Source organism: Mercenaria mercenaria, chromosome 5, assembly GCF_021730395.1.
Source record: "Mercenaria mercenaria strain notata chromosome 5, MADL_Memer_1, whole genome shotgun sequence".
NCBI classification, from domain to species: Eukaryota; Metazoa; Mollusca; class Bivalvia; order Venerida; family Veneridae; genus Mercenaria; species Mercenaria mercenaria.
Window position 1 is genome coordinate 8380714 of NC_069365.1, and position 27269 is coordinate 8407982.

The 27269-nt window shown below is 35.1% G+C and overlaps 1 long non-coding RNA gene across 1 annotated transcript; it reads left to right on the forward strand.

Annotated features, from left to right (window-relative positions):
• The first annotated feature begins 366 nt into the window (after window positions 1-366).
• On the forward strand, window positions 367-26233 carry LOC123556385 (uncharacterized). Its single transcript, XR_006687440.2, has 6 exons — window positions 367-487; window positions 15722-15863; window positions 19267-19474; window positions 20676-20849; window positions 21196-21287; window positions 25649-26233. It is a non-coding gene; the product is annotated as an uncharacterized LOC123556385 (long non-coding RNA).
• Window positions 26234-27269: the final 1036 nt, after the last annotated feature.

A 27269-nucleotide genomic window follows, 5' to 3' on the forward strand; every position in this document is an offset into this window, starting at 1 on the left:
CCATGTTTATAGACCATTTTTTCACCAGCAGGATCCTGTATCCCCTGCCAAGACCCGCGATCGAAAAAAGGTAGGAAAACTAGTGCAGTCTGTAGAATATTAGAATTCAAAATCCATTTGTTAGCTGTTGGTAGAGAATTTTTGTTACATTTCCTATAAAATTGAAGAAGAGGTTCTAAATTACTCAGCACCGGACAGTATTTGAACCAGTAAGCTAGCACTCTTTCTAAACTTGCCGTAACAAAAACCTATGTGGTTTAGAAAAATGAAAGGTGTCGTACACAATATGACTTATCGCTTGACAACACCGCTTATACATGTTTGTGTAGCAGGTAACGGCTAGTGAATGTGTAGTGAAATCAGCCCGAAGTGCGAATCACGTGACATATATCGTGCAATGAATTCGTATTCACTCAGTCAGTAGCTAGTACATGCAGTTCGCAGTCGTCAGAGGACAAAGAAAGGGAACACAAAGGGAGGAAGGAAGGTAAAATAAATTTAAAAAAAGAAATGTTTGATTAAGTTTAGCTTTTTAAATTTTTATTTGATGTTCAGAGTGTTTTTCATTATCAACATGCATTTCATTTAGAGCAATTTTGCAGCAAATGATTTTTTTTCTGGTAGTCTTAACAGCAGTGGGACATGGTGTGTTAGGCTTGGACCAGTTTCATCTTAAGTTTCATGGTTATATTTTCTAGTCCTGACCCAGGCAGTATCACATAAAAGTCAATACCTGCATGGAGAATAATGTTTGGTTCTAAACTGGTCATTCATATCATATATTCCATTGATGTCGAACTTCATTTATCTGCAATGATAATTGCCAAATAATATCCCCTCTCATTGTTTTTTTTGCAATAAGGTCAATATGTCTTCAAAATGGCAGTCAAAGGTATATATGCATCTGTTCAATTTGGTTTCGATGAGAGATACAAAGATTTTTTTATTTGGCATAAATGTTTGCCACTGTGAAACAGTTTTGGAGTGAGATACAGGTTTCTATCTCAAAGGTCAAGGTTACATTAGACAAGCTTATTGTCGCTGAGTGGCTGCTTTTTAATTTCTGACTTTTGTAGCCACCGTCACAATATAAAACAAACTGTATACGTCGGATTAGTTCGACTAAGGTTACATTAACTAATAGGTCAAAGGTCATGTTAGATCTTGTCCAGGCTGTAACCTAATTTCACCAACTTACTTGATATCTGGATCTTTCTATTTATCTATATGAACCCAGTTTTGAATTTTAAGAAAGCAGAAAATAAGCTTTTAAATATTTAATACAGAGTTGTGTTTCTTGCATATTCAGTTTAATTGAGTTTTGTTAAGTACATTGCAGTTCAAAGTTTCAAAAATGTCAAATAAAGTACAGAAAGAGGAAACAAAATCATAAGTATCCTTAAATCGAGAACTAATTCAAGGCCTTCATCTCATTGCCTGGACCATCATTCCATTTGTCACATACGAAAAGGGGAGATTTGGTGGCTTTGCTGATTTAATACATAAACATAAGTAGATTCATCTTAATTTGTAAGTAATAGTGTTTAGGCTATATATATTTTGAAGATTGTCAAAAAATTTAATAACTGAAACTGCTATCAATGACAGTACATTTGGATGTGGTAACCATGAAAAGGGCCATAACTCATTTATTTTGCATAGCGCATGTATATTATGATTATATGCTGAAGTTTGTTGAAGTAAGTTTGTTTGGGTCAGGACATAATGGGTCATCTGAAACCAAATGCAACATCTTGAGTTGCCAGAGAAATGAACCAGTATCTTCTAAACAAATTCTCTAAGTAAATTAACAGGATAAAAATATGTTGTAGCTCTAAAACCAATACTCTGTCAATAGTCATTGTCTTGATTTGCAATTGATCTGAACCAGTATCCTCTAAAACATTAATTTGGGGAAAACTTGTCAATGCTGTGAACCAACAGCCTCTCAATAGACATTTTCTTAGTTTACATTAGATGTGAACCAGTATCTTCTAAAAGGTTAATTGGGAAAACCAATGTCTGGTCTGAACAAGTAATCTCCCAATAGTCAATTTGGTTTACAATAAAACTGATCCAGTATCCTCAAAAAGGTTAATTGGGAAAACCAGTGTCAGGTCTGAACCAGTAATCTCCCAATAGTCAAATTTGTTTTACAATAAAATTGATTCAGTATCCTCTAAAATGTTAATTGGGAAAACCAATGCCAGGTCTGAACCAGTATCCTCTCAGTAGTCAACTTGGTTTACAATATATTTGAATTTGTATTCTCTTAAAGGTTAATTGGGAAAACCAATGTCATGTCTGAACCAGTATCCTCCCAGTTATAGTTAACTTGGTTTACAATAGATGTGAACCAGCTAGCATCCTCTTAAAGGTTAAATGGGAAAACCAGTGTCGGGTCAGAACCAGTATGCTCTCATTAGTCAACATGGTTTACAATATAATTGAACTGATATTCTCTTAAAGGTTAATTGGGAAAACCAATGTCGTGTCTGAACCAGTATCCTCTCAGTTATAGTCAACTTGGTTTACAATAGATGTGAACCAGCTAGCATCCTCTAAAAGGTGAATTGGGAAAACCAATGTCTGGTCTGAACCAGTATATTCTAAATAGTCAACTTTGCTTACAATATTTTTGAACTTGTATCCTCTAAAAGGTTATTAGGGAAACCAATGCCAGGTCGGAACCAGTGTCATCTCAATAGTGAACATGGTTTACAATATATTTGAACCCGTATCTCTAAAAGGTTAATAGAAAAATCATGTCAGGTCAGAACCAGTATCTTCTCGATAGTCAACATGGTTTACATATATTTGAACTGGTATCCTCTAAAAGGTTAATTGGGAAAGCCATGTCAGGTCTTAACCAGTATCCTCTCCATAGTCAACATGGTTAACAATATATTTGAACTGGTATCTCTTAAAGGTTAATAGGAAAACCATGTCAGGTCTGAACCAGTATCTTCTCAATAGTCAAATTGGTTTACAATATATTTTAATTGGTATCTCTAAAAGGTTAATTGGGAAAACCATGTCAGGTCTGAACCAGTATCTTCTCGATAGTCAAATTGGTTTACAATATATTTTAATTGGTATCTCTAAAAGGTTAATAGGAAAACCATGTCAGGTCTGAACCAGTATCTTCTCGATAGTCAAATTGGTTTACAATATATTTTAATTGGTATCTCTAAAAGGTTAATAGGAAAACCATGTCAGGTCTGAACCAGTATCCCCTCCACAGTCGACATGGTTTACAATATATTTTAACTGGTATCCTCTAAAAGGTTAATTAGGAAAACCATTGAACCAGTTAGTGTCTTCCCAAAAGCCATTGTCTTAATTTGGAACAGATCATCATGCTCTCGACAAGTTTCCTCTAAAAAGCAGTTGTTTTGGCATTTTAATATCTTTCTGTGTTACCATCTAAATAATGATATTTGCAGTTGGTTACACTTTCTGACATATTTTGGGCAGACAAATTTAGTTATCATTTTCTAGAAAGTTCAAAATTAATGCAATTTGGTAAAATGGTGGGGGCAGGCTTTTTGCATAATGTACATCTGCTGGTAATGTTATCATTTTTATGGTCCTAGAATCTTCTAAGGTACTTTATACTACAATTTTGACATTGGACTTTATGTTCATCCTTCCTTTGCATCCTTCCCTTGCACTGTTCTGCATTGTTCAGCATCCATGCACACACCCTGCACTTGTCTCTTTCTCATAAAGTTCCAAGTCAAATTGAGTATAAGGTACCATTTAATTTCAATCTTTTTCATGTACTCTCATAATCCTACTTTTAGTATATAGTAATTCAAATGAAATGTTCAGCGTGATGTTATGTTGTGCAGGATAGTCTGGTCAGTAATCAAATCTCAAGGTCACAGACAAGGGCACTAGTATTGTGTCTCAGTAACAATATTGAAACTTAAAAAAATGTTAATAATGAGAAGTGTTGAGAGTCTGGTCTGTTCCTCAGATATTAGGTCACACACAACAGCACTTTTTGTCCATATTCTTCATATAATATTTTATGTCCCAGAAAACATGTTTGATATGCATTGGGTCTTAGTGAATCATAATATCACATCCATGGTGCAATTCTGAAAATCCTGGTGACCACATTGTGGTACTAGTAAGGTGGGCTGACAATCCCGCTCAGTCTGGGTTTTGGGTCAGATTGATACTTGGTCACCAACTTAGTGTGTAGCAAACTTATATTTAGACCTAGCTTTTGGGCAGCTGACTTTAATAACAAAGAAAGAGTTTGAGGCCAATAACAGCTTTCTGTTTATGGTTTGGTTAAAGAATGGGGCTAACGTCACCAAATGGGGCTACTAATCAATAATTTAAGTCCAGACTGACATAGTTTCACCAAACTTGGTGTGTAGCAAGTTGAGGCCATTTGGTTCAGGTCCGTGTTGCTTTCCTAGTAAACTTGTTTGTATTGACATATTGTCACAAAGAGGAATGTATAGCATTTAGTTCATAATATTATAGGGGCCTAGCTTAATACAGTATCTAGGACTTTAGGGATCAAGGTCAAAATTGGTGTTGAATTGCAGGCCACCAGGGCCATGGTCACTGTTACTAAAAACTGGGGAAAAAAACTTATGGTCAGTAATATTATTTTGGAATGACCTATTCTGACCAGTTGGAGTTGCATGTAATATATCAGGAAAACTGTTCCCTGTCAATAGTTTTAGTCTAAAATAGCATACTGCTGGGGTTGTCTGATGGAGGTCAAAGTGCTCTGATGAAATTGTATATATAACAAGTTTATATGATGACCTAGCCTGGGATGTATTTGGGGCTTTTGTGCTCAAGGTCAGGGTCACAGTAAAAAACAAAATCTTGTCACCAAACTTGATATGTAGCAAACTTATACAGTTTGTATTAACGGATACTGGAGTAGGGTCACTAGAACTAAAAAAAAATAATAAGCGGAACAGTTTCTGGTCAATACTTAACCAAGACAAAATGGCAAAGAGGTACTGGGTAAAGGTTGATGAATAAATCGGGGTCTTGCAATGCATTTTAAGCTCACCAGAGCACAAAGTGCTCAAGGTGAGCTACTGTGACCGGTTGTTGTCTGTCGACGTGCGTCATCCATCAACATTTGCCTTGTGAACACTCTTAGAGACCACATTTTTGATCCAATCTTTATGAAACTTAGTCAGAATGTTTGTCTTGATGATCTCTAGGTCAAGTTTGAAACTGAGTTATGTGGGGTCAAAAACTAGGTCAGTAGGTCAGATCAATGGAAAAGCTTGTGAACACTCTAGAGACCACATTTGTGACCCAATCTTTATGAAACTTAGTCAGAATGTTTGTCTTGATGATCTCTAGGTCAAATTTGAAACTGAGTTACGTGTGGTTAAAAACTAGGTCAGTAGGTCAGATCAATGGAAAAGCTTGTGAACACTCTAGAGACCACATTTTTGACCCAATCTTTATGCAACTTGGTCAGAATGTTAGTCTTGATAATCTCTAGGTCAAGTTTGAAACTGGGTCATGTGGGGTCAAAAACTAGGTCAGCAGGTCAGATCAAAGAAAAAGCTTGTGAACACTCTAGAGACCGCATTTTTGACCCAATCTTTATGAAACTTGGTCAGAATGTTTGTCTTGATGATCTCTAGGTCAGTTTTGAAACTGGGTCATGTGGGGTCAAAAACTAGGTCAGTAGGTCAGATCAAAGGAAAGTTTGTGAACACTAGAAACCACATTTTTGACCCAATCTTTATGAAACTTGGTCAGAATGTTTGTTTTGATAATCTATAGGTCAAGTTGGAATCTGGGTCATATGGAGTCAAAAACTAGGTCACCGGTCAAATCAAAGGAAAAGCTTGTGAACACTCTAGAGGCCACAGTTGTAACCAAATCTTTACAAAATTTAGTCAGAATGTTTGACTTGATGATCTTTAGGTCAAGTTCAACTCTTGGTCATGCGGGGTCAAAAACTAGATCAGTAGGCCAGATCAGCTCAGTTGAGCGATGTATAGGGCCATAATGGCCCTCTTGTAAAGGACAGATTTATTTATTTTTGGTGACATATTTGTAGGGCTGTCATCGATAGAAACGATATCGATGTATCAACGATATTTTTTTGTCGATCGATTATCGATTCCCATTTTCAAAAATCGATATTTTACAGAGAGAAAAAACTACCCAAATAAACACTCAGACCCTAAAACAACAACTAAAGTTCACAAATTTGTAAATTTGGATAAATGCAAAAAAAGGAGTGAAGGCAAAATAAAAATGAAAGATGTTATTAATTTTTATGTATTTCTTTTATTTCATAAATACAAATACAACACAATCAAACAGAAATATGGAAAGTAGGCAATAAAACTTAAAATAACATTTACAGGAAGGTATATAGTATGCATATGAACAAATAGGTCGTTAATCTAACTTAATAATCAATATATCGATGTATCGTCGATATTTGTCTTCTGATATATCGGTATCGTCGATACGCCTAAGACCCAATCAATGACAGCCCTACATATTTGTTACAAAATCTTATCTAAAGGGGACTAGATTCTGTAAAGAATAAGTATATGAAGGTTTTTGAAAGCTTGCATACATTAAATTACATCTGTTAGTGATTATTCGAAATGGAGGGAACAATGGTACTGGTTCATGTTTAGGTATTGCATTTATGTTACAGGTCACAAAGTTCAAAAAAGGTTAACTTTTCTCCCAAGTTTAGTCAAAATTCCTTTAGTGTTGGTCATCTTTTGAAAATACTTGTAGCTAACTGTAATTGCTTGCTACTGGTTAATATCAGAATACAGCATATTTGTCAAACAGTTTGGGAGTAAAACTTAGCTGTTTGGAATATGGTAGGACTAGGTAAAGGAAAAGTGGCTACCCACTAATATTGAACTTGTGTATTTCAGCATTTAAGGTATAGTCTGTTTCCCATTAGACTACCAGCCCTGTTTGCCACATACAATGTATCATGTATTTATTCAGTATAGTTAATACAGTTTTCATCCAGATTAGAATAAAACAATAGAATTTCTGACCTATCCATCCTATACATTTTTGTTATTTATTTAGTATTTTAGGATTTTTAAGTGTTATGCATAGGACAATTTGGGGAATTGGTACATATTTTTGTTAATGCTCAGTTTTAATAGGAACATACTTTATTTTTCAATGTTATATCTTTCACAGACATTGCATGATTTTAAACTTGTAGTTCATGAAATCTGTATCTTGGGAACTACCTTAAGAAATAATATCAAATGGTAAAAAGATACTTTCTTCAAGTTTTGATTTCTGAATTTTCAAGCATATATATTTTATAAACTGATTGAAGGAAATTTCATGTAGGAAAGTTTTGATAGAGCATTTCTGTCTTTGCAGTCAGGAAGAAAAAGTGTTTGTATTCAAAACTTTGAGAAGATCATTTGGAAGCATATAATGCTATTAATAGCAAAATTATAGCTCGGAGCAAAATGTCACATATATATATATACATACATATAATAGCTTTTACAAATTCAGTGGAAAGTAGCCTAATGCTACATACATGTAGAATAAACATTTTTTGGAAAAAAACACCTTTGGCAGTATTTATCAATTAATGTGGTTTAATTTGTACTATGAAATAAATACCAACAGTTCACTACTTTGTGCTGAAAATAAAATGATGACTTTTAATGAAATTCTAGCATTGACTTAGTAGTTTGTACATATTTTTTTATCATAATGATGCCACTTTAAGTAATGTCAGTTCAAGGTCAAGTTTGTATGATGAGATCAAAGGCAAAATCTTTATCTCTTTACCTGTGTTTAAAAGATTTTAAAGAAGTTGGCATAAGGTTTACCATAGAAAGATTACTTTCAGTCATGTTGGTTCAGTGTCAAGGTCATATTGTGAGATCAGAGGCCAGGTTTTTATGTACATTCCATATCTTTAACACAGAAAAGACCTATATAACTTAGCAAAATTGTTTGCATCATGGAACTTTCAGTCATGTCCAGTCACTGTAGCATATTGTAGAGTCATTAGTTTATGTGGTGAAAGGTCAAATAGGAAGTATTTCAAGTCTGATTTATATTCTTTTTTGGAAATATTTTCAAATAAATTTGGACTAGCATATCTCTTTATTCAACATAGAAATTTTATAAATATACTTTCACATCAATATGTGGTGAAAAAAAAATCACAAAAAGGTTTTACATGGAATTTAATTTAAACATTATAGTAATTAAGTCTGAGATGATATTATGATTTGAGAAAAACCATTTAAGTGCAGAGTTAGAATCTTTTACTACATGCAGGTCAGTGAGCAGTTCCATACTGCACACCATTTTAGTCTTTGAATGAATATGTTCAAAATTTGAAGGAAAAAAAATGTATTAGAAAATCCTTTGGAAGGATGTTTGGTTTGAATAAGTTGTTTTTGAGAGTTAATAAAATGTGCCATACTGCCCATGCTCTCTAAGCTCAGGCTTAAGCAGGTCACTGTAAGTATCGTTTACTTTAAGCTTACCATATTTCTTGACTTGTCTTCACAATCAGTATCAAATTAGTTCAGCACATGATTTATTGAAGTATTTAAAAAAGCTTCATATTTAAAGACTGAAAGATGAGATCAATCCTCTTTATTCTACTCTATTGCTTTTCTATTAAAACAGCTTATCCGCTGTGCTTGTATCTTCATCCCCCCACCATGATGCTACTAGGGTGTATATTTCTTTCTATCGCATTCACCTAGCCTTAGGTAGCTATCCCATGGTGTCCCCCCATGATGCTACTAGGGTATGTATCTTCTAACTATCACATCTGCCTGTCTCTAGCTAGCTATCCCATGGTGTTCCCCCATGATGCTACTAGGGTTACTACATGTATATTCCTTCTAACTATTACATCCATCTTTCTCTAACTGGCTATCCCATGGTGTCCCCCCATGATGCTACTAGGGTTACTACATGTATATTCCTTCTAACTATTACATCCATCTTTCCCTAACTGGCTATCCCATGGTGTCCCCCCATGATGCTACTATATAGGGTTACTACATGTATATTCCTTCTAACTATTACATCCATCTTTCTCTAACTGGTTATCCCATGGTGTCCCCCCATGATGCTACTAGGATATATATTCTCTAACTATCATATCCGCCTGTCTTTAGCTAGCTAATACTGCCATTTGGGTCAAAATTATTTCCAACTAGCTCTCACATGTGCTGGCCAAAGCTGCTACCAAGAATGATGTTGCATACAGCCAGCCAGCCCATGTTTCTTCTAGGGAGCATTAATTTTTACATTATTTGTTTCTTAAAGCCTAGCCTATATATTCCAATATCCTATAGGTCTTACTGGCATTATATTCCATTCAGCAAACACTTTTCCTTCATACCAGCTATACATTGAACCTAAATAGCTCTCCTGTGTGCTACCGGGTTGTATATTTCATCCATCAGGCTAGCTAAAACTGCTAAATTGTATGGTTGTATACAGCCAGCTAGCTTTTCATCTACCTATTGTTCTTCTTGACCTTAGTCTTTCAGTCTTAATATTTAGCAACTTTTGATTTCAAAATTATTTAAACTAGAAGACTGGTTATGAAAATATGGTACCTATTAAAGTAGCAATTTCACATTACCCTACCACAGATAAAAATTCAGAACAATTAGGCCTGTATGAGTTTTTACTGTTTGATAGAATCCTTTCTAAGCAAAACTTGAAGCTTTTAAACTCTGCAATATAATGGTTGTTTTCAAAATATTCATAAAAGCATTATTTTTGGTTACTTAAATTCTAGACCCGGAACCAAGGGATATTGTTTACATTGATTTTAACCACCAAATTTATATTGATTTATCTCTCTGTAACAATCTAGCCCAAGTTTGATAAGTAGCCTGTTTTGACCATTTTCTCCACAGTTACTGTCCTTCTCGGTCAAATTGTAATATTAACAGTGTCTGCTCAGTTTTTACTTTTCCTTGATCTCAGTTATACTTACACAAAATGTTTACTTCTATGTAATCTAGGTCAGGTTTCATAACTGTGTATCACCAGAGTCATTGCCCTTGACTAATTCCAAACCTAAATAACCAGAGTATTTGTTCTTCGATCTCAAATACTTCTACAGATTTTTTTTTGCAATGACCATTTAAATCTAAGTAAAGTTCAATAATCACCAAGTAAAGACCAGTATCTCCAGAGTAATGACCCTTGAATTAGTCAAAATTTCAAATTGATACTGGTTGTCTATTTATTTGTAGTGTTTTTGTTCTTTGTTCTCGATCATTACTGAATGTGTATAGGTCATGTTTGATAATGTGCTAGTGAAGAGAAGCTTTCCAGAGTAATGGTCCTTGAATTTAAGTCAAAATTGCAAATTTGACATCTCTTGTAGTACAGTATTATAAAAATAAGAATTAAATTTGACTGGTATATATCTTTGGTACTTTTGTTTCTGGCATACCGTTTGACAAGGGAGTGAAATGTTGGTAGCTATTTCTTTGTATTTGTACTAATTTTAGTGGCTGGTATTTTAAAGTAAATTTAAGGTATGAAAGTCAGTCCTGTTGAAAGTTAATGTATTTTGTTTATGGTGCATTTAATTTAAACAGGGTTCTTTAGTACTGACAAGGTGACCTGGTTACAAGGTCAAGGAAAAAAATACTAAGATTGCTTAAAGGTAGAAATTAGCTTTATCAAGACTTTTGTGGGTAAATATGTTCAAAAAGGTCTTTCGTGATAGGTTTGTAATATTAAAGTGGCATTCCTGGGAATTAATGTAACTGAAATATTATACTTTTTAAAACATTGGCATTGTCTATCAAAACAGTGTTATTTGTGAATTAGATTTACTGAAATTATTTTTTACATCTAGGAAAATCATTTGCAATGTCTGTATAAGGTATCATTTTGTGAAATGCAGTGGTTCTAAAAGTTGATATAATGTATAATGTTTAAGTGGCCAGGTAAATGAGTTGAATAAATGCAAGGGTTGATCTTAATTTTTACCTCACCAGAACACGAAGTGCTCAAGGTGAGCTACAGGTCATTGTCCGTCGTCGTGCTGTGTGTTTTGTGTGTCAACATTTGCCTTGTTAACACTCGAGAGGCCACATTCATGACCCAATCTTTATGAAACTTGGTCAGAATGTTTGTCTTGATGATCTCTAGGTCAAGTTTAACTGGGTTATGTGGAATCAAAAATTAGGTCACTCGGCCAGTTCAAAGGAAAATCTTGTTTACACTCTATAGAGTCCACATTTTTAGTTTGAAACCCGGGACAATCGGTCAGAATGTTTGTTTTGATGACCTAGGTCAAATTCGAATCTGGGTCATGTGGGGTCAAAAAGTAGGTCACCCGGTCAAGTCAAAGGAAAAGCTTGTTAACACTCTAGAGGCTACATTTGTGACCAAATCTTTTTGAAACTTGGTCAGAATGTTTGTCTTGATGATCTCTAGGTCAAGTTTGAATCTGGGCATATGGGGTCAAAAACTAGGTCACTAGGCCAGATCAAAGGAAAATCTTAACACTCCAGAGACCACAGTTTGTTTGAAACTCATGAGAATTGGTAAGAATGTTTGTCTTGATGACCTCTAGATCAGGTTTGAATCTGGTTCATGTTGGGTCAAAAACTAGGTCACTCAGTCAAATCAAAGGAAAAGCTTTTTAACACTCTAGAGGCCACATTTATGACCCTATCTTCGTAAAACTTGGTCAGAATGTTAATCTTGATGATTTCTAGGCCTGATTCAAAACACAGTTATGTGGGGTCAAAAACTAGGTCACTAGGCCAAATCAAAGGAAAATCTTGTTAACACACTAGAGTCCACAATTTAAGTTTGAAAGTCAGGAGAATTGGTCAGAATGTTTGTCTTGAAGACCTAGGTGAAATTGGAACCTGGGTCATATGAGGTAAAAAAACTTGTCAAATCAAAGGAAAAGCTTGTTAACACTATAGAGGCTATATTTATGACATGTCTTCATTAAACTGGTCACATTTATGATCCTATCTTCATGAGACTTGGTCAGAATGTTTGTCTTGATGACCTTTAAATCAAGTTTGTATTTTGATCTTTTGGGGTAAAAAACTAGGTCACCCCATCAAATCAAAGGAAAAGTTTAACACTCTAGAGGCCAGTTTTATGACCCTATCTTCATGAAACTTGGTCAGAATGTTTATCTTGAAGATTGCTAGGTCAGGATTGAAACTGGGTCATGTGGGATCAAAGACTGGGTCACTTGCACAAATCAAAGGAAAATCTTGTTAACATTCTGAAGGCCACATTTATGACCCTATGTTCACAAAACTTGGTCAGAATGTTTTTAAAATATCTTGATGATCCCTAGGTCAAGATCAGATATGGGTCTTGTGGGATCAAAAACTAGGTCACATGCTCAAATCACATGAAAAGCTTGTTAACACTCTTCAGACCAGATTAAGATCTTATCTTCATGAAACTTGATCAGAACTTGGTCAGAACATTAGTCTTGATGATCTCTAGGTCATGTTTGAAACTGGGTCATGTGGGTCAAAAACTAGGTCAGTAGGCCAGATCAGCTCTGGTGAGCGATGTAGCGCCATCATGGCCCTCTTGTTTTGAATATTTAATCCTAGGGACAAAATTTATGAAAGAGAACAAAATCAGGTAGATGTTAATAGAAGATATTTTGTTCAAGTTCAATAGCAAACAGAATTGTTCCAAAAATCACCTAAGGTAACAGCCCTGGAATGAGCTTAAATTGTCATAATTTATATTGTTACCACATTCCTTAAATAACTTCATATCCTAAAAAGTATTATGATCACAAGGTTTTGGGCAAGTTCATTTTGTAGAACCAGAGTTATGGTAAGTTTCCATTTTTCATGTTGTTAAGACATTAGCAGTCGCATTTCCAGAACAGTCTTTATGCCATGTAAAAACATACAGAAATGTTATATATATAATTATATTAATGTGCAAGCTATATGTAATTATGGACACGAGTGCAGTAGTAAAACCAGAGCTATGGCCCTTGAACAATCTTATAGAACATGATACAGAATACAAATTGCTTTATGACAATAATGAACAAGATTGCTCCAGTAACTCCTGAGTTATGGCCCCTGAATATGTCTTAATAGTTTCAATGTTCACTCTGAGTAGGCAATTTTTCCTGTACATCTCATTAATATGAAACCTAATCAGATTATTTTCTTTACTGAAGCAAGTACTATGTGTGAACTTTGTCATAAACTAGGTCACTAGGTAAGATCAAAAAAAAATCTTTCTTAGCACAAGAGTGGAGACCTGTACCTATCTTGTATACAAGCTTGGTCATTGTGGGTAAAAAACTGTCATGAGGTTGAAAATTATAGAAAACCAATGTCTACACTATAAAGAGGTATTTTCTACCCCTGTTTAATAAATTAAAGTCAAAATAGAAACTTTGCAATTTTATGTTAAAAAAAGTAGGTCACAAGGTCAAATTTGAAGTCTTACCAAGGTAGAGGCCAAGTTTTCTAGGTAACTGGAATAAAATCATTTTGAATGGTGGAAATAATGGTTCATCTGTGTTAAGTCACAAGGTATTATCTATCTAAAACCTTACTTAGTGAGAGGAATGAACTGAATGATCTGAGGTCAAAAGTTGGATCACAGAAAAACCTTGGTTACAAGTCTTGTTTAATATCTACCTGTATGAGATGTAAAACTTGGGTCAAGCAATCTAGCACTATTGTGACCCTCTTGATTTTTGTCATATTTAATTAATAGTGTGAAGTTTTGAATAATTTTGGTTTTAGTTTAAATTATTTTTATGCTTGATATTGCATTAAATTATGGTTCGGGTAAGAAGGACGCTTTTCCTATCTTTAAGAGGTGAGCTATTGTGATCACCATATATCCGTCATCTGTCATCATGCTCTGTGTGTAATGCATCATAAACAATTTGACTTGGAACACTTTAGAGGTCACAGTTTTAGCCCAATCTCAATGAAACTTGGTCAGAATCCTAAATAAAATCTAGACAAGTTTGTTAATGGGTCATCTTGGATAAAAAATTAAAACTCTAAGAGGCCACATTTTCTACCTCATCCTTTAAAATTATGTCAAAATGAATTTCTTTATAAAATATAGGATGAAATTAAAACTGGGTTGCCTGAATTTAAAACTAGGTCACTAGGTCAGATCATAGCAAAGGCGTATTTACTACATGATCTTTATAAAACTCAGTCAGAATAATTGTCTCTTTTAAATCTAGGTAAAATTCAAACACTGAGTTATTTAGGTCAAAATCAGTATGTGACAAGGTCATATTATATAGAATGACATTCAAACTCAAAAGGCCACAATTTCCACCTTATCATCGCCATGAGACTTGTTTTAATGTTTGTCTGTTTAAAATCTTGGATAAATTTGTAATTGGGTCACTTTGGGGAAATGCAACTAGGTCATTTATTCAAATCATAGAAAAACTTTGTAAAAAAATTGCAGTGGTCACTGTTTCAACTTGATCCTCATAAATTTTTGTGGGAGTGTTTGTCTTTGCAGAATCTAGGTCATGTTCAGAAATGGGGTACCTGAGGTCAAAAACTATGTCACTAGGTCAAATTATTGAAAAACTTGATTATTGATCTACCTGATTTACATAAGAGATGATCAAATTGTTTGTCTGTATGAAAACTAGGCCAAATAAGGCACCAGGTTATCTAGAGTAAGAACTAGGTCAGGTGAGCAATATAGGGCCTTCAGGACCCTCTTGTTTTGTTTTGTTTTGTTTTCCTGCCAACCTTCAAGACTGCTGAGGAGGAGATGCTGCTTCAAAAGGTTGGCAGTGTTGCTTTTCGTTACAGCTGCCAAGGCCTGACATCCCTTAACTATTGATCGAGACTTACTATCGTTGCCATCGAGGATAATCCGGTGTTTATATATCCGCAAGATGAGACGTGTGGGCGCAATCGGTCTACAATTCTGTGCCGGCAGTGTTTAGATGAAGGTTGTTCCTTTGTGTTTTGAGAGATGGGAATCAGGGATTGTGAGGATTTTATTTATTTCAGGTCCACAGCCTGCTAATGACAACTGACTGTATGTCCCGTCCATACATGCAGTCGGCAGGATTTTCTTTCAGCCTCAAGACGTGCCTAGGACCGCCTCTATGAGGTAGGCAGGATTTCTTCTTTTTCAGGTCCCAAGATCTGCCTAAGACAGCTGAACATACAGAGACGGCAGAATATTTCTTTCAGATTTCAAGGCCTGGCAGATCCCTTAACTGTTGATCAAGACTACCTGCGTAACCTTCGAGGGCCCGGTGTCAATATGTCCGCTAGATGGATGCGCTTTGGGGTAACTGGTCTTCAATTCTGGCCGGGGGGTTGCTAGATGATAGTTGTTCCTTTGTTGAGAGAGACGGAAATCAGGGATTGCAAGGATTTCTTCTTTATTTCAGGTCCATACCCTGCCTAGGTCTTCTAATGCATGTTTTACTTGGACGGAACATACATTGGGCAGGATTTTATTTCTTTCAGGTTCAAGGCCTGCCAGGACCAGGCAGGATTTTCTCTCTTTCAGATTTCCTTTGATTTTTTGCCTTCCATTACCAGGACAGGCCGTATTGTCAGATTTGTTTTTCATGTAGCTCACTTCTGCGGTATGACATTCTTGACATATTAATGAATAAGCAAACTTTCTAAACATAAAATAATTACAAGTTCAGTTTTTCCTGTTTTGACTTTTTTCTAATTACAAGCTTGGGAGTCAGAGTCTCGAACATTCCCATGGAAATGTGAAATGGTGCCAGTCCTTGAGTAGGGAACCAAACACGGTGCAAGTCCTTCAGTATGTCCCCTGCCTTCAATTTTCAAGACCTCTACTGCTGGTGTCTTCACTTAGTAAGTATATTCTCTTTAAGGCAATTAATAGTTACAAACATTTGTTTTCAAAATTTGCACTTAAATATTAAATACTGTTGTCATTATAGTAATTTAAAAAAGAAAACAGATTAAATCGGCATGTTTCTAAATTTTCTTAACTGAAACATTTAAATGGATAAAAATCGAGCCTAATTTCTTAATTTCTCACCTGTTAACTCTATTTCTGAAGATAAATTATATTAAAGACAGAGATTCTGTTACAAGAAACAATTTATCAAAAAAATAGCTTTTTCAGATGAAAAATTAAGCATGCTGCGGAAATTTGTAAATTCTAAAATGTATGAAGTTTCCTGAAAACCTAACATTGTTTACTTTTAGCTCGACTATTCGAAGAATAGGGGAGCTATCCTACTCGCCCCGGCGTCGACGTGAGCGTCACACAAATGTTTGCATACCACCCCAAATATTTTCAAAGTCCATTGAGATATATTGCTTTGATATTTTGCATACTTGTTTACCATCATGACCCCAGTCTGTAAAAAGGAGGAGGCAACTCTATCAAGCATTTTGACTGAATTATGGCCCCTTTTCGACATAGAATATGCTTATTGTAATGTTAAAGTTTGCGTACCACCCCAAATATTTTCAGAGTCCATTGAGATATTGCTTTCATATTTTGCATACTTGTTTACCATCATGACCCCAGTCTGTAAAAAGGAGGAGGCAATTCTGTCAAGTATTTTGACTGAATTAGGGCCCCTTTTTGACTTGGAATATGCTTATTGTAATGTTAAAGTTTTACTCATAGCTTATATTATACTATAAAGCACTGAAAATAGTTGAGAGTGCTGTCAACTGACACAGGGTTTTTTCTAGCTAATTTGGGAACATAGCCTATACCCCCAAATTGGGAATTTTGATGCGTAAATGTTCCAAATTGGGAAATATTTAGTCCCATAGGATAAAGTAAGGATGTGTTTAAGCACTTTCTCATACACTTGTTTCACATTTTAGAACATCTTTAATATACTTCCATTATAAAATTGTCCATAATTTGGTCAGTTTTAGTGCAATTTTGATGAAATTTGTTTCAGAATGTAGATTGGGAATTTTTGCACTCATTTTGGGAAAAAAACATACTTTTTGGCATTGGGAATATAGCCGAATAACGGCTATAAAAACGGCCGAAAAAAAACCCTGTGACAGCTCTTGTTCAATTACTTCCCATTATTTACAACACTTTACCCTGGAGTATGACTCCAAAACTAATAATTTGGTCCATCAGACTTTAGTTTTAGGTTAAAAACAGACAAACAGCTGTCAAAATAGAAAATAATACACACAGTTGCATCTAGCAGGAAAAGCATACTTTTCAATATGGCACATGTCTTTATAAAGACAGAATGGTAAAGGGAGGTAATCAGTGGATTCACTATTACTGTTACTGTGTTAAATCTTGACAAATATAAGAGAAAACCATCATTGAAAACAGAATTTTACTGGAGAGTAATGTGTTTTATGTATAACAAAAATGTGGCAGCTACAACATATACAAAGTCCTTGTGGCCCTTTAAACAGACCTTGTTAAAATTTCACACACTAAAAGACATTTAAAAGAGGCACCCACCCTATAAACAACTGTACTACTCCCTCTTCCTGTTGTGACCGATCAAAGCAATAAACAAACATGCCGAAGGTAAGAAATCGTCTTAAAATTATCTTGCTTTACACGGTATGTGTATTCAAGTTTAATGATAAGTCTAACATAAATATGTGTATATGGTGATATAATAGATGAAACAGACAAGTAATGATTACAAAATGCTGACAAAATGTAGACAGATCACACTGATTGCATAAAAAATTTACTGGACCAAGTCACGAAACTGATGAATAACACATCAAATTGATTTGCAATCCATTAATCCATGATGTTTTCTGAAATAAGTATGCATACTCCTTACATGAATGTAAATAAGATGTTGCATATCTGTTGCGTTTTTGAATTGAATTACTTTTTATCTAGTCGGTAAAGAAACATTCACTGTATGACAACTTGCCAATTTTTATATTTGATGTGATCTCGTATTTGCGACTGACACTGTATTCCATTTTGCGACTACAGTAGGCAATTTATGTCCTTTAAGGGCGTAAATGAAATAAAAAATACATACCAAATTGTCTCTGTTGATATAATGTCATTTAATGTCGAACCCCTTGTGCTATGCATGTGCTTATTCATTTGGGGTGGGGGTGGAGGGTCTGTGTCTCGCTATTCTACCAAATTATATAATGAATAGAATGCGTCAGAATAGTTTACTTACAAGTATTCCGTGTTGGTTTTACAGACTTACACTATCGTAAAATACAGAATTAAAATTTGAAAGTATACACACTCGGGGTCCCTACTATGTCGTGCCTGTCGATTCGATATCGAAGTCATGCAAAGAAATTTTACCTGGCGACTTCAAAATGATGAAATGAGACAGGAGGGGACTATAGGTTGACCCCCACCCGCCTGTCTGTATGTTTGTCTGTCTGTCCGTCTGCCAACAAAATGATCGTTTTTTTTTTTAGAACTTGCACCCACAAGTACGGCCTGCGGCTGGACATACAGCCGCCGTGTTTAATACCTGTAGTGATTTGACCATTATTTCTCATGTTTGAAATAATTGACATTTGACAGTGGTCCGTTGGTTTAAAAATGGCGTGAGTTCTACCTCGTCGTTGTTTTAATATCATCAGCAAATACAGAATATTTTAAAGAAACATTTAAATCGAAAGCTGTAATTGTTATTTGGGAAGTATAAATTAATGCATGAGAAAAACGGTCAAATCACTGCGTGTAGTCAACACGACGGTTGTATGTAAAGGCGCAGCTAGGGTACCTTTGATTGCACCTACCTTGATACTTCACACAAACATAGAGATCCATATGTAGTTAACGCACATATACTATTTGGATGGGATTCAAGATGGCCTACTGGCAGCCATTTTGAATAAAAATGTGTTCCTGTGACTTCTTGAAAACTTCTGCTCCTACCTCTTAAACTTCACACACACACACATAGAGGGCAGTATGTCCGACTGTAAAGCAGTTTTCCACTAACAAGCCTACACTTCGGGCCCATATATCCACTTATGTGATACTCATTAAATATTCAACCAATAGGGGATATTTGCCCCCTCCTCACTGTGGGGCTACTTGTTACTCCCCTACTGGTTGAAAAGCAGTTTCGGGACATAGGAATGAGCTTTAAGTTATAAGTACTGTCCAAAGTGAACGTTGGACAAATTCTGTGTAGCAATTTTGGATGGTAAGGGTTAAGGAACTGCAGTGTGTATAAACCATAACTCTTGCAAACTTATTATTCATGGTAGTTTTTGACATGCTTTTTCTTTCTGCATACATTTCATTCAGTTTCGAAACCAACAGATGAATAAAACTACAACAACAGCAGTTACGCCAACATCAGATCAGCTAACCAACGCTGAACTACCAGTAGTTACTGGAAATTTGCAGCAGGACGAAGAGGTGCACCACAGCATTGAATAACTTCCAGCTGGAGCTTGTCTACCAATTTCTGCAATTCATTTGAACCATTTGTATAGTCAACACCATATTTCAGGTATCAGAATTTTTTTAAGTTACACGCACTGCAGGAGTAGAATCTCTTGAAAGATTGAGTGTAGTCCCAAATGGCAGGGCAGGTCCACTGGCACCAGATCAGAAAGAAAATGCCTCCGTACGTGTTATACCCTACCCCTAGGTATTCTATAAGAACCATGGTCATGAACGGGAAAGTGCACTAACCCGTTTCAATCGTACATTTCTCAACTTAAACGCGCAGTTCGGTGAATGGGTACCTAGTATATTGAACAAGCGATAATTTATCTTCCATCGTGCACCAGTCACATTGTCTCAATATTCCATATTGCTGAGATTATAAACATATTTTATGCTTTCGTCAACGTTACAGAAAAAACTTGCTTGAACTTCCCTAATGAACATCCGGTCTAGAGGTCACGGCAGTGCGCACATGTTTGGCGAAACGTAAACAAACAAAAACAGATTTTTCAAAAATCACAATTTTACACTAAAACTCGAAATGATGAATGAAATTCATCTTGTATATGATCTTTAATTTGAAATCGTACATTGGTCTGCATCTGTTCTTTATATTTTATTCATTTTGCACATTTTGCTGCATTTTCACATTTTAGCGAACACGTGTAGTAAAATGACGATTGACATACATTTTTACAACAGCCAATCAGAATCGTTTTATAATCTAGAACGGAACTTCACCAGGGAAGTTCAAGCAGGTTTTTTGTGTAATGTTGAAATTACTATAAACTACGCGTTGTTTTTCTAAGATAAAATGTATTGAAAAAATGTGACCGGTACACAATGGAAGATAAATTACCACTTGTTTGATATCCATAGTACACATTTACCCCACTGCGTGTTTAAGGTATGAAATGCGCGATTGAAACGGGTTAGTATATTTTTCCGTTCACGACCATGGTTCTTATAGAATACCTAGGGGTAGGGTATAACACGTACGGAGGCATTTTCTTTCTGATCTGGTGCCAGTGGGCAGGTCAAGTGATTGATTGACATTAAAAGGCACTCTCTTATTTTGTTAAAATAAACAAATGGAATTTACATTAGGAAATATTCACTGTCCTTTTCTAATCAGTAAAGAATTGATATGTATGTTGTAATGCACTTTTCACATATACAGTTAATAGTTATCAATATTTTACAACTAGTTGAAAGCTTTGCATATAATAGCAATGCCAAGAACAGTAAACAACTTATTTCAGGCTGGTGAGTCAGTGGTTGATCATCTACATCAAGAAATGAGGAGACTTCTTTGTTTGTTCGGTTTGCCGTCACTTCAGTCTACTGTCCTGAGAATCACAATGGCGATGACCTAGTTGTCAGAATGGGAACCAGAATATACCCTATTAAAAACCCAAGACATCCTCATTCTTCAAGTGAGTTACATGTATATAAGTTTTGGCAGATCTGGATAGAAATTCTCTTAATTACATTTTCAAAATGAAAGCTACATTGCAAGTTGCATAAAAATAACTTTTACAAGCTGTATTTAGTTGCCAGGATTAGCAGCAGATAGAAAAATTATATTATAAATTGAAAAAAGTTAGTATATTATAAATTGAAAAAAGTATGTATGTGTGAGAAAATTAAGTGAAACAGTTCAAAAACAATCAAACACAATGTATCCTAAGAGGTTGCAAGAACTTAAAAACGGAATTTCATACCTTGAGAAAATAAAACAATGTCAGTTGTTTAAATGTATATACATATATTGAATTGCAGGTCTGTGCTAGGGTTCATGGAGGTCATAGCCAAGACAATACAGATAATGCAAACAAAGACCAAACTGATGGATAAAGTATCTGCTAATTCATGTATGTTCTACAGAAATATACTGTGTTTTTAGCTTGCCTATTCAAAGAATCAGGAGGGCTATTGCACTTGCCCTGTCCTCTGCATCTGTGTTAGACAATGTTTTATGAAGTCCAATAATTTCTGCATTAATTAATATTCAATTAAAACTTGTTGTACTTTATAGTACTGATAATGTTCAATAGTGTGTTAGGTCGTGTTAAACCACCTGCAGTATTTCAGAATTATCCGCCTTTTTAACTTAGAAATTTGATTAAAGTTTTTTATGAAGTTCAATATCTTCATTACTTAAGATATTCATTTGATACTTATTGTACTACTACTTGCTGGTAGTGACATTGTATATTAGTGTGACTAGATAAATAGAAGATAATTTGTTCAGGGTTTTTTTTTGGCCGTTTTTATAGCCGTAATTGGGCTATATTCCCAATGCCAAAAAGTATGTATTTTTCCCAAAACATTGACCAAATTATGGACAATATTGTAATAGCAGTATGTTAAAGAGTTTGTACAATGTGAAACAAGTGTATAAAAAAGTACTTAAACACATCCTTACTATATCCTACGGGACTAAATATTTCCCAATTTGGACAATTTACGCGTCAAAATTCCCAATATTGGGGGTATCGGCTATGTTCCCAAATCAGAAAGAAAAAACCCTGTTGTTTGTTTTGAGTGAATATGGAATATATCTCCCCGAGAAGTGAGATATATTCCTTATTCACTCAAAACAAACAAATTTTATTTTATGCTTATTTATGTTGATGTGCTTTTTGAAACAAATTTTAAATCACAGCGTGGGAAACAGAAGCGCGTAAACAGACATGACGTCAGATGTGTTATGATGTTAGAAAGACGCACACAGCATAAAGTTCCATTTTATTTTATTTTTTGCTGCATAACGTTATGAAATTTTCATTAAGTAAAATAATTTGAATCGAGAAATATACTATAAAGAACAAAGTGAGACTATAACTTTTAGCTCACCTGAGAACGAAGTGCTCAAAGGTGAGCTTTTGTGATCACCCTGTGTCCGTCGTCGTCCGTCCGTCCGTCGTCAACAATTTGACTGTTAACACTCTAGAGGTCACATTTTTGGCCCAATCTTAATGAAACTTGGTCAGAATGTTACCCTCAATAAAATCTTGGATGAGTTTGATGTTGGGTCATCTGAGGTTAAAAACTAGCTGACCAGGTCAAATCAAAGGAAAAGCTTGTTAACACTCTAGAGGTCACAATTTTGGCCCAATCTTAATGAAACTTGGTCAGAATGTTGTCCTTAATAAAATCTTGGACGAGTTTGATATTGGGTCATCTGGGGTCAAAAACTAGGTCACCAGGTCAAATCAAAGGAAAATCTTGTTAACACTAGAGGTCACATTTTTGGCCCAATCTTAATGAAAGAAACTTGGTCAGAATGATACCCTTAATAAAATATTGGACGAGTTCAATATTGGGTCATCTGGGGTTAAAAACTAGGTCACCAGGTCAAATCAAAGGAAAAACTTGTTAACACTGTAGAGGCTGCATTTATGACTGTATCTTCATGAAACTTAGTCAGAATGTTAAACTTGATGATCTTTAGGTCAAGTTCAAATCTGGGTCATGTTGGGTCAAAAACTAGGTCACTGGGTCAAATCAAAGGAAAAGCTAGTTAACACTTTAGAGGCCACATTTATGACCATATCTTAATGAAACTTGGTCAGAATGTTAATCTTTATGATCTTTAGGTCAATAGGTCAGGTGAGCGATACAGGGCCTTCATGGCCCTCTTGTCATCCTGTTTTAAGAAAATAATTTAAAATTTATACACAATGTACAAGTAGATCGGCATTTACAGTGAGTGATATGGATTATATCGCACTGATAATACACAGTATTTCATCAGTTAGCATGAAATAAATAACACTCCCTGCTATTACTAAGTAGATTTTACTAAAATTTTAACTGTTTTGCAACATCATAATCCACATCAGGGGTATTAATCACTCTAGTGATAGCTCAAGTTTTCTCAGTCATACCTGTTTTTAGCTATTCAACATCAAAGTAGTCAAGTGTGTTGTCTCCTATGATAGCTCACAAACTTTTTTTTTTTCCAATTTTTTATATGCCCATCTCTGAAAGAGCAGGACGTATTATGTGAATGCACGTGGCAATGACAATGTTTGTGGGCATAGAATCTCAGCCAATTACGATAACCAGCCAAATCGTCTCCGGCACCCTTGGATTATGGCCCTTGAATTACTTAAAAAACAAAAAAACAGCGAATTTAGCCTTGTCTGCTCTCTGAGTCAAACAGTTTTCATCCAGTCTTCACCAAACTTGCTGACAATGTTTATGAGCATAACATCTCAGCCATGTTTGATAACCAGCCAAATTGCCTTGTATAGTCTGTCTTTGATTATGGCCTTTGAATTACTCAAAAAAAAAACTGAATTTAGCCTTGACCGCACTCTTAAGTCAGTTTTCATCGGATCTTCACCAAACTTGCTGACAATATTTGTGGGCATAATACCTCGGCCAAGTACGATAACCACCCAAATGGCCCCAGGCACTCTTGGATTATGTCCCTTGTATTATGCCAAGTTCGATGACGTATTTTGTGACAGTCTGGCACATTGTTTCATAATTGGACTTACTGTCAGAGGTAAAATGCATTGTTTGCATAAGAATTTCAAGTAAAAAAAGTTAAGTCTGGTGGTTATTTTGTATAAACAAGTATACAGTACAATGAAGAGTATTTCATTATCTTGATAGTGTTCAAATTGTAAATTTTTAATCATGTCCTTTTTCACCTCTATTGAAAACCTGCCCAGCTATACAGGTGAGGACTTTGAATGTTTTCAGCTGGCAGGAAATTGAACATTGCAATGATGTCTTTAAAGAAATATTTTTTTTGCTAGACTAAGCTTTTTTACAAAATTATGTCCCTTTTTCAACTTCACAATTTTAGGTTTAGTTTTTAGCTTGGTTTTTGGCGTTGCAGTTGGTTAAAGTTTTTGATAAATACGTATATCTCCATTATTATCAAAGCTTTTGACTTGAAACTTAAAATAATTATTAACTATCAAAGTCTACACCAGGAGAAACAATCCCCATAACTCTGATTTGAATTTTGACAGAATTAATTAGAGAATTTTTTGGTTAAGTTTTTGATAAAGTCAAATAGCTCTGTTACTATCATAGCTTTTGACTTGAAACTAAATAGTTATTTACTATCAAAGCCTACACCAGGAGAAACAATCCTCAAACTGATTTGAATTTTGATAGAGTTATGCCCCTTTTTAACTTAGAATTTTTAGGTTAAAGTTTTATAAAGTTTTTACTGGCAAAGCTCTAATGCAGAGTCAGGCACTGAGAAATGTCGAGTGTGCTGTCTTATGGACAGCTCTTGTTTTGAAGCTGGCAGCTCATTAACCACTTAGGGAATGGATTGAAACTTCACACACTTGTCCACTGTGATGAGCTTACATGCATTCTACAGGTTCTATAACTCAGTATTAGCATTTTTACAAAATTCTGTAACTTTTTCAACCTAAACATTAATTCAGTTGATACAGCTGTTGAATAGTCGAGTGTTGTTGTCCTCTGACTGCTGTTTTATGCCTGCCTAATTTAATGATTAGACAATATGAAACAATTCTATAACAACTATTATACAACTATTATACACTTACTAGACATAGGCAAAACTATTGCCCAAGGTTGAAAGGACTGAGCCATTCAAGGAGTGATTTATTACAGGACATTAGAAATAAATTTTACAATTTTATTTTAGAATGTTTAATGATTATTAACCCAGTAAACATTTGTTGAATATGGGCTGGCCATATAGCATGAACTACGAACTGGCAATTTATGTAAGAAGTCATGTAATAATACTTGACCCTTACCCTGCTAAATTCTTAAAATGGACTGGTCCATTATTCAATTACCACATGTATTATTCAATGGGGTGTACACTGAAAATTTACTGACTGAATAGTGAACAGTGCAGAACATGATCAGCCTGCATGAACAACTGGTCACAAAGGCAAAACCACTTGCCGCCAGCAAGCTAAAACAGGAAAAAACAAACATGCTTTTACTTTTATTTGCATGTGGAGTAACCATCTGTACCCAGTTGTTCAAAACTTTAACTGGCGATTAAGCTAACGGTCGATAAACTTTTAGGGTAATATTTAGACATTTTAGAAGACTTAGTAAACAAGTGAGTAAAAGATTATGAACACTGAACTGAAAAGTGTTTATATGGTAAAATCAAAACATTATACTAGTGTTTACCACATAGACCAATAATTTGAATCAAAATTTATCCGGCCCTGTTTGTTAATCGTGTATCTTTTTTTTTGCATTATTTCAGTTGTGTCCCTTGCTTAGAGCTGCTTCCCATGGAACTTTTTCACGAAGTCATTGACTGTCGATGTGGCATGAAAGGGAATGCATGGATCAAACCAAGTTTCTTGCAGGTGGAAGAGCCGCGAATACCGGTGCGAGTCAAGTGTTGAATTTTCCACAAAATAACACAGATTCTAAGCATTGTTTCTCTCTGGTCAGAAATAATAGTAGTAACTTAAAAATGATCTATTTTCTGTCTGTAAGTGACTGAATGCCACCATGGATCTACTGGCAAGCTGAAGATAAAGATAATTAAACTTATTAAATATGGCATTAAAGAATACTCAGTTGTGATAGTGAAATAGGCATTAAAAATATTAAGATCAAGTACAAATTTGATGGTTCATGATTGACATTAACACTTACTGAATGTAAAACAAAAGGATTTTAAAGTATGACAGTGAAATGGACATTAAATCTTAAAGATCGAGTTCAAAAATGGTTGTTTAAAGAAAGATACTGAAAAGATCAACACCAGCGTGATAACAACAATGTTAGTTTATTTTATAGTGTTTCAGACCTGATCATCAATACAAATTTCAATGTTGTATGTATCACTGTTCTCTATCTTTGCTCCATCATACTCCAACTAGGCAAGGCAACATACCAGATATGACTTTCAGTGACCATGAATGTGACCTACTGATCTACTTTCTTAATATTTTAGCATCAGTTTGCCAGGTCGATTTTGATTTCTCCTGAAAAAGAACAATTAAACAAACAAATGAAGGAACATGGTGGGGCAAGGCCTTGGAGTGTTCTTTGTAAAAATTACCACTGGGCACAGTTACGCTTTTTCCAATTGTAGAATTCAACCAAGGTGGTGCCTCACTGTGTTTTTAGATAGACACTTGCATTTCTTTCCATATGCTGTACAATCAAGTTCTTGTTTGTTTTTACATCTACATAGCATTTGCAGATCAATTGATGCTGCTTCTTTCCCTTCTGCTGTTACAAATCAAATACAAATTCCACCAACTGTCTTGTGGACACTTTCATTTTTGATCTAGATTGCCTCCCTGCACCATCGCCATATTTTTAGATTTAAGACTAAATTTCTGGTTTGTTAATTTTTTTTAGCTCACCCGAGCACAAAGTGCTCATGGTAAGCTATTGTGATCATGCTGTGTCTGTTGTGTGTCAGTCCGTCTCTCGTCAACAATTTGTGTTAAAAAACATCTCCAAAACCGCTGAATGGATTTTGATAAAACTTGGCCCAGATGTTCCTTGGGTGGTCCTCTACCAAAGATGTTCAGACAGTTTTGCTTGGTCGCACATAGGGCCCCCAGAGCTAAAAATAGAAAAATCTTCATATGACATCTTTTCTAAACCTATGGTCAGATTTTAGTATGATCCTCATGTCACCCTCTATCAAAGGTATTCAAGTGATACTGATACATCAAAAAACATGGCCGCCTGGGGGCTTGGTCACTTTTCCCTTTATGTATACATTAGAAATTTTAAAAAACCATCTTTTGTGAAACTGCTGGCCCGATTATAAAATAATTTTACACAAATGGTCCTTGTGTGACCCTCGACCAAGATCTTACCAATTATTTTGATTTGTCCAAAAACATGGCTGCCAG